The sequence below is a fragment of the Macrobrachium rosenbergii genome, chromosome 12, assembly GCF_040412425.1.
Source record: "Macrobrachium rosenbergii isolate ZJJX-2024 chromosome 12, ASM4041242v1, whole genome shotgun sequence".
Taxonomy (NCBI): Eukaryota; Metazoa; Arthropoda; class Malacostraca; order Decapoda; family Palaemonidae; genus Macrobrachium; species Macrobrachium rosenbergii.
In genome coordinates, this window is record NC_089752.1 from 89,899,435 (window position 1) to 89,908,787 (window position 9,353).

The following is a 9,353-nucleotide window of genomic DNA, read 5'->3' on the forward strand; positions in this document are numbered from 1 at the left end:
TATATATATATATATATATACATATATATATATATATGATATTTATCACATATAGAAATATAATTATTGAAAGGAACAAACGTCTTTGATATTTTTTCTTTATTGAGACATTTTGCTATATATTTTCCATTATTTTACCGAGTGAAGGGGAATTTTTAGTTGATTATAATAATCCTGAAGGAACAAAAAGGAAGACCAACAGGGTCGTGCATTATTGGTGATTGGTTTCCTTTTGCTACTATGACTTTAATCCTGATTAGCAACGAAGGGAGATGCATTATTGGTGAATAATCCTGGGTAGGGTGAGACTTATATTGCCCCTGCAGCGCGTACCATTTGTGGGGACAATGACTAATCCTTTATAGACTAAGGGCTGTTTCTTTTTGCCCGCACGTGGCTGATTACCATTCGTAATATGGAGACAAGGTTTGAATAAAAGGTGAATGGGGAATAGATAACGAACATAAAAACCCTGCGGAAATTTTAGACTACAGAAAATTGTTAGGGTGTCTAATAGTCTTTTTCAATTACCTACATCGCTTTAGGCCAAAAATAACAAAAGAATTCCCACTTGTAGACTGCAAATATATAACCTGCTAGAATAATCTTTACAGGTAAAGGAGAGGCTCAAGGGAAACAATTATACGTCTCCTTTTATCTTTTTAACCTGAATTTATATAAATTATTTACTTTATATGGCACACAAAGATAGTATCATTTTTCTCAGTGTAGATTTATTATTTGGCAGCAGCTGTACTAACCAAGAAAAATAAATACCTGCCATTCACCGTTTACCGTTTATATCTCTCTCTCTCTCTCTCTCTCTCTCTCTCTCTCTCTCTCTCTCTCTCTCTCTCTCTCTCTCTCTCTCTTTACTTTCCTGGTAAAAAGTGTAGAAGTGTCGGAGATATTTTTTTTCTGAATAGCAGTCTTAAAATAATAGTGTAACACAGATAATGAACATCTAAAAAATATGTATTCTACTTGAATAGATAAAATTCCTATCTATTTGCAAGAATGTATAATAAGATATTAGAAGTTATTCCATATTCTGAAATATAAAATACGAATGACATAAACTAGTAAATATATTAAATCACCCACAGTCCACATAATTTTATAAGTCTATGCGTATGCCTGAATGGTAAAACCAAAGTAGGACCAATGCCAACGCTAGTCTCTTATACAAGAGCTCAGACAGTGTTGATAAATCTGAATTTCTAGATTGCGTATCCCTTGTCAGCTGGGTGCTTGATCATTGCTAAAAATATTACCCAGAAATGTGGTTAATATTGCAACCAATATTGTGATTTGTCTACTTACTCTCCAATGTTATTGATGTACAATTAGAGAAGGAATAAATCATAGGTAAAAATTTTTATTCTCTCTCTCTCTCTCTCTCTCTCTCTCTCTCTCTCTCTCTCTCTCTCTCTCTCTCTCTCTCTCTCTCATTTTTTTTTGCCCAGCTAATGGAATAGTAAGCGGAACCATAAAAATGATGAACATTCTTTATGATTAGTTTTCTGACGAATATACAAATAATTTTTAACTATAATACACAACTGTGATGTAGCTGTCCTTTACGGATTCAAACAGAATTAGAAAATGACAAAAAAAAAGAAGACTGTCATCCTCAATCAGTGCAGTGCTTATACCTCTGGCAACACTAAACCCCTGATATATAGTACTTATCCTATGTTTATTTATTTGTGTTGTTACATTAATTGCATAATATCTATATCACGGATCGCTACTATCACAATATTATCATATAAATAAAACAGGTTAATTTGCAGCAAAACAACAAATACAAACGCTATTACAATGATTGTTTACGATTTCGTGCGTCTGGTAGCATGCTACGGGTGACTACCGTCTGAAAACCCTCCGGATTGTGGTAAGTGTGAGGTCTCATCTCGGCCGTAATCAAAGGGCTAATGAAAATGAAAATAATTAATAATTTCCCATATTTTGTAATCATAGAATCAACTAAAAACGATTATTAAATAAAATTATCTAAAAATGAAAAAAATCCCGTAGGGGTGGGTCTGCCCAGACCCAACTTGCACCAGATAGGGTTAAGAGACTGGCCAGTCTTGGAGGCCTTTGGGCCTCATCCTTGAAGTTCTTGGGCCCTCTCCAGGCCTGCTTCCCCAGCCTGGCAGGATACCTGCCTTCCTCCGAGGAAGCAGCCTCTGGGTCGGACCCTTCCCTTCAAGGCTGCCCTCAAGAGACTGGCCAGCCTTGGAGGACTTTGGGTCTCATCCTTGAAGTTCTTGGGCCCTCCAGGCCTGCTTCCCCAGCCTGGCAGGATACCTGCCTTCCTCCGAGGAAGCAGCCTCTGGGTCAGACCCTTCCCTTCAATATTAAGAGACTGGCCATCCTTGGAGGACTTTGGGCCTCATCCTTGAAGTTCTTGGGCCCTCTCCAGGCCTGCTTCCCCAGCCTGGCAGGATACCTGCCTTCCTCCGAGGAAGCAGCCTCTGGGTCGGACCCATCCCTTCAAGGCTGCCCACCCATCCCTTCAAGGACCCTTCCCTTCAAAGGCTGCCCTCAAGAGACTGGCCAGCCTTGGAGGACTTTGGGTCTCATCCTTGAAGTTCTTGGGCCCTCTCCAGGCCTGCTTCCCCAGCCTGGCAGGATACCTGCCTTCCTCCGAGGAAGCAACCTCTGGGTCAGACCCTTCCCTTCAAGGCTGCCCTTAAGAGACTGGCCAGCCTAGGAGGACTTTGGGCCTCATCCTTGAAGTTCTTGGGCCCTCTCCAGGCCTGCTTCCCCAGCCTGGCAGGATACCTGCCTTCCTCCGAGGAAGCAGCCTCTGGGTCGGACCCTTCCCTTCAAGGCTGCCTCAAGAGACTGGCCATCCTTGGAGGACTTTGGGTCTCATCCTTGAAGTTCTTGGGCCCTCCAGGCCCGCTTCCCCAGCCTGGCAGGATACCTGCCTTCCTCCGAGGAAGCAGCCTCTGGGTCAGACCCTTCCCTTCAAGGCTGCCCTCAAGAGACTGGCCATCCTTGGAGGACTTTGGTCCTCATCCTTGAAGTTCTTGGGCCTCTCTCAGGCCCTGCTTCCCCAGCCTGGCAGGATACCTGCCTTCCTCCGAGGAAGCAGCCTCTGGGTCAGACCCTTCCCTTCAAGGCTGCCCTCAAGAGACTGGCCATCCTTGGAGGACTTTGGGCCTCATCCTTGAAGTTCTTGGGCCCTCTCCAGGCCTGCTTCCCCAGCCTGGCAGGATACCTGCCTTCCTCCGAGGAAGCAGCCTCTGGGTCGGACCCTTCCCTTCAAGGCTGCCCTCAAGAGACTGGCCATCCTTGGAGGACTTTGGGCCTCATCCTTGAAGTTCTTGGGCCTCTCCAGGCCTGCTTCCCCAGCCTGGCAGGATACCTGCCTTCCTCCGAGGAAGCAGCCTCTGGGTCAGACCCTTCCCTTCAAGGCTGCCCTCAAGAGACTGGCCATCCTTGGAGGACTTTGGGCCTCATCCTTGAAGTTCTTGGGCCCTCTCCAGGCCTGCTTCCCCAGCCTGGCAGGATACCTGCCTTCCTCCGAGGAAGCAGCCTCTGGGTCGGACCCTTCCCTTCAAGGCTGCCCTCAGAGACTGGCCATCCTTGGAGGACTTTGGGCCTCATCCTTGAAGTTCTTGGGCCCTCTCCAGGCCTGCTTCCCCAGCCTGGCAGGATACCTGCCTTCCTCCGAGGAAGCAGCCTCTGGGTCAGCCCTTCCCTTCAGGCTGCCCTCAAGAGACTGGCCATCCTTGGAGGACTTTGGTCCTCATCCTTGAAGTTCTTGGACCCTCTCCAGGCCTGCTTCCCCAGCCTGGCAGGATACCTGCCTTCCTCCGAGGAAGCAGCCTCTGGGTCGGACCCTTCCTTCAAGGCTGCCCTCAAGAGACTGGCCATCCTTGGAGGACTTTGGGTCTCATCCTTGAAGTTCTTGGGCCCTCTCCAGGCCTGCTTCCCCAGCCTGGCAGGATACCTGCCTTCCTCCGAGGAAGCAGCCTCTGGGTCAGACCCTTCCCTTCAAGGCTGCCCTCAGAGACTGGCCATCCTTGGAGGACTTTGGGCCTCATCCTTGAAGTTCTTGGGCCCTCTCCAGGCCTGCTTCCCCAGCCTGGCAGGATACCTGCCTTCCTCCGAGGAAGCAGCCTCTGGGTCAGACCCTTCCCTTCAGGCTGCCCTCAAGAGACTGGCCATCCCAGAGACTCCATGAGAAGGGTCAGACCTGGCAGGCTTCCTCATCCTTCAAGGGATTGCCCTCAAGAGACTGGCCATCCTGAGGACTTTGGTCTCATCCTTGAAGTTCTTGGGCCCTCTCCAGGCCCCAGCCTGGCAGGATACCTGCCTTCCTCCGAGGAAGCAGCCTCTGGTCAGACCCTTCCCTTCAAGGCTGCCCTCAAGAGACTGGCCATCCTTGGAGGACTTTTGGGGCCTCATCCTTGAAGGGCCCTTCTTTCCCCCAGCCTGGCAGGATACCTGCCTTCCTCCGAGGAAGCAGCCTCTGGGTCGGACCCTTCCCTTCAAGGCTGCCCTCAAGAGACTGGCCATCCTTGGAGGACTTTGGGTCTCATCCTTGAAGTTCTTGGGCCCTCTCCAGGCCTGCTTCCCCAGCCTGGCAGGATACCTGCCTTCCTCCGAGGAAGCAGCCTCTGGGTCAGACCCTTCCCTTCAAGGCTGCCCTCAAGAGACTGGCAAGCCTTGGAGGCTTTGGGGCCAATCCTTAAAGGGCTTGGGCCCTTTCCAGGGAAGGGTCAGAGCCATAGGCCTGCTTCCTTGGAGGAAGGAAGCGGCCTCTGGGTCGGACCCCTTCCCTTCAAGGCTGCCCTCAAGAGACTGGCCATCCTTGGGGACTTTGGGTCTCATCCTTGAAGTTCTTGGGCCCTCTCCAGGCCCGCTTCCCCAGCCTGGCAGGATACCTGCCTTCCTCTGAGGAAGCAGCCTCTGGGTCAGACCCTTCCTTCAAGGCTGCCCTCAAGAGACTGGCCATCCTTGAGGACTTTGGGGCCTCATCCTTGAAGTTCTTGGGCCTCTCCAGGCCTGCTTCCCCCAGCCTGGCAGGATACCTGCCTTCTTCCGAGGAAGCAGCCTCTGTGTCGGACCCTTCCCTTCAAGGCTGCCCCTCAAGAGACTGGCCATCCTTGGAGGACTTTGGGCCTCATCCTGAAGTTCTTGGGCCCTCTCCAGGCCTGCTTCCCAGCCTGGCAGGATACCTGCCTTCCTCCGAGGAAGCAGCCTCTGGGTCGGACCCTTCCCTTCAAGGCTGCCCTCAAGAGACTGGTCATCCTTGGAGGACTTTGGGCCTCATCCTTGAAGTTCTTGGGCCCTCTCCAGGCCTGCTTCCCCAGCCTGGCAGGATACCTGCCTTCCTCCGAGGAAGCAGCCTCTGGGTCAGACCCTTCCCTTCAAGGCTGCCCTCAAGAGACTGGCCAGCCTTGGAGGACTTTTTGGGCCTCATCCTTGAAGTTCTTGGGCCCTCTCCAGGCCTGCTTCCCAGCCTGACAGGATACCTGCCTTCCTCCGAGGAAGCAGCCTCTGGGTCGGACCCTTCCCTTCAAGGCTGCCCTCAAAAGACTGGCAAGCCTTGTTCAGGCTTTGGGGCCAATCTTAAAGGGCTTGGGCCCTTTCCATGGGAAGGGTCAGACCCATAGGCTGCTTCCTTGGAGGAAGGAAGCGGCCTCTGGGTCGGACCCTTCCCCTCACCAATACTCTTTGCTTTCTCTTACCCTACTTTTCAAAACTGACACTTTCTGTCTCCGAAGGCTTCCAGACGATTTGAAGCATCTCGGAGATTGTTCTTGGACACTTTGAAGCTCGGCGCATGCGCGAATGGCATTTCTCTCGTCCTTCCAGGAGCCGGAGACTGAAGGATTCCAAAATGTCTTCAAGGAAAATCTCGAAGGTTTTAGATCATTTCAACATCGCGATAACCATTACTTGGAGTTCTTTTTCTGGCACATAAACAGCTTCTTTGCTTTAAGGAGTCGTCTTCTTTAAACTTATGAGATTCCCTCTTACTGACGATATTGATCATCCCTTCGATTCTTCCTTGCTTCTCCGAAAAGTAATTCTGTGAATCCAAAATCTTTGAAGTAGTTTCTAACACCTCAGGTTATCTACTTTTCTTCGTCAGCATTCTTCAGTATACCTCCACGCCGATGTCGTCTCTTTTTGTTCCTTCTCTTTCTTATTTCGAGCGAAGAACTGCTCCAAGCGGTAATTTTGGGCATCCAAAATCCCCTCTCAATCAGCTTAGAAAACACCTCAAGTTCTCTACCTTTTATTTCGTATAAATTCTTCAGTTCCTCCGTTCCACTGTCTTCCTCTCTTCTTGATTATTTCCTTTCTTATTTCGAATGAAGAGCTTGCGTCCGTGAGTGACAATACGACTGTAGAGGTGCCGAATAATCGCAGAAGGCGGGAACCTCGACTTCATACTGCTCCGCGAAGTAGTCCATATTTTCAGCAGTAAACAATTACAGACTGAAGCTATCTGCCATTCTCGTGATGTACTTTTCCCTCTTGAAAATCTCTTTTAGTTGATCTGCTTCGTCATCCAGTTCATTTTAACCATAAACTTCGCCTTCTTTGCTCACATGCTGTCTCTGAAGGCTTCAAGACGTCTTCCTGGAGGATCCCTGAGATGGCCACTGTAGTCCTTGGTGTCAGTGCACCTATTGAGTGATGGCGCTATACGCATGAGCGGAAGAATTCTAAAACGACTGCAGGAAAAACACGAAGATATTACGGCGCCAGGCGACAATGATTCTTTCTTGCAGCAGAAGGTATGAAATTTTTCTTGAAAGCTTTATTGCCACGAAAACATCAATATTTAAAAAAAGAAAGAAATTAAAAATTTAGTGAAAAATCATCATCGTATCCTTTTCTATATATCGTTGGGAGATAATATATATATATATATATATATATATATATATATATATATATATATATATATATATATATATATATATATATATATATATATATATATATATATATATATATATATATATATATATATATATATATATATATATATATATATATATATATATATATATATATATATATATATATATATATATATATATATATATATATATATATATATATATATATATATATATATATATATATATATATATATATATATATATATATATATATATATATATATATATATATATATATATATATATATATATATATATATATATATATATATATATATATATATATATATATATATATATATATATATATATATATATATATATATATATATATATATATATATATATATATATATATATATATATATATATATATATATATATATATATATATATATATATATATATATATATATATATATATATATATATATATATATATATATATATATATATATATATATATATATATATATATATATATATATATATATATATATATATATATATATATATATATATATATATATATATATATATATATATATATATATATATATATATATATATATATATATATATATATATATATATATATATATATATATATATATATATATATATATATATATATATATATATATATATATATATATATATATATATATATATATATATATATATATATATATATATATATATATATATATATATATATATATATATATATATATATATATATATATATATATATATATATATATATATATATATATATATATATAGATAGATATATATATATAAATATATATATATATATCCATATATATAGATAGATAGATAGATAGATCCTCCCGACGACGAGGAAAAGGATACGATGATGATGATTTTTCGCTTACATTTACATTTATTTCTTTAAAAAAATGCTATTTTCGTGGCAATAAAGCTTTCTAGAAAATTTCATATATATATATATGGGAGGACAAGATCAACTTGGAAATTATTATTATAGATAGATACATATACATAATATATATATATATATATATATACATATATATATTATATATATACATATATATATATATATATATATATATATATATGTGTGTGTGTGTGTGTGTGTGTGTATACACTGGTTTGTGCGTCTGTGTGCGTTAATTTTTCCCTATAGTTAAAAATAAGGTGGTCTCAAGAATTTCTGTTTCCTGAAATGGTCATCACTAGCGCCCAGTAATCCAGTCAGCTTCAAGAGAAAAGTGACCTTTTTTGTTTTTAACAAGGCTTCTCCATTGCCATTGATCACCTTATTAAGGTAAAATAACCAAATAATTTAATTTGGAGGGAGGAGAGAGAGAGAGAGAGAGATGGATGCTGCCCAGCAAGGAATGATTAAGTTTTTCGCATAGCAGAGTAAGTTATAAATATATAGTTTTTTTATGGTACCAGCATCAAATTATAACAGTAGATTTTTGAAGGATACAGAGTAGTTTAAATCGCTTGTCTTATTTAAAGAAAAATTCTTCTTCGGAAAAGAAATAATTTTTAGATTCTTCAAGAACACTATTAAAGACGCACGGAAAAACTTTTCCAATATTCCTGGAAAACCTGTCTACCATATACTTTGGAGGCTTGTATTTCAAGTCAATGGTCCCTGTATGCTTGTCCCGTATGAATTGGATTCATATTCTAAAAAAAAAAAAAAAAATAATAGTAATAAAAAAAATACTCATAGTAGCATGAGTCTTAAAATGAAGAAGCAAATCCACAGTTGTATATTTATCTGTAAATATATGTACATATACATAACTGTGGAATTGCTTCTCCAATAATAATAATAATAATAATAATAATAATAATAATAATAATAATAATAATAATAATAATAATAATAATAATAATAATAATAATACTGAGATAATATTAAGCAAACTTTTTACTGATGAAGATGCAATTTTTAATAATTTTAGTAGAACATTTTTTAAACAACTTTTAGAGCTGGCCGTGCTGGACACGACCTTTGCCTTCAGTTTGTATAAACAAACTGAAGGGATGGCCATGGGATCACCACTTGGTCCAATTTTTGCTAACATCTTCATGTGCTCCTGGAGGAGCGCATAATAGAAGAATGTCCCATTAGGTTCCGCCCTCTATTTTATCGAAGATATGTTGACGACACGTTCTCCCTATTTCGTCATGAATGTCATGCAGAGTCCTTTCTGGAGTTCGTCATCCGACAACATCCAAACATAAGGTTCGCTATGGAGAAGGAGGTAAATAACAAACTCCCCTTCCTTGATCTTATTATTTCCAGAGGTGACTCAGGTTTTTACACAGGTGTGTATAGAAAAATACATTTACTGGTTTGGGAATGAATTTTTATAGTTCGTGTTTCTTTCATTTGAAACT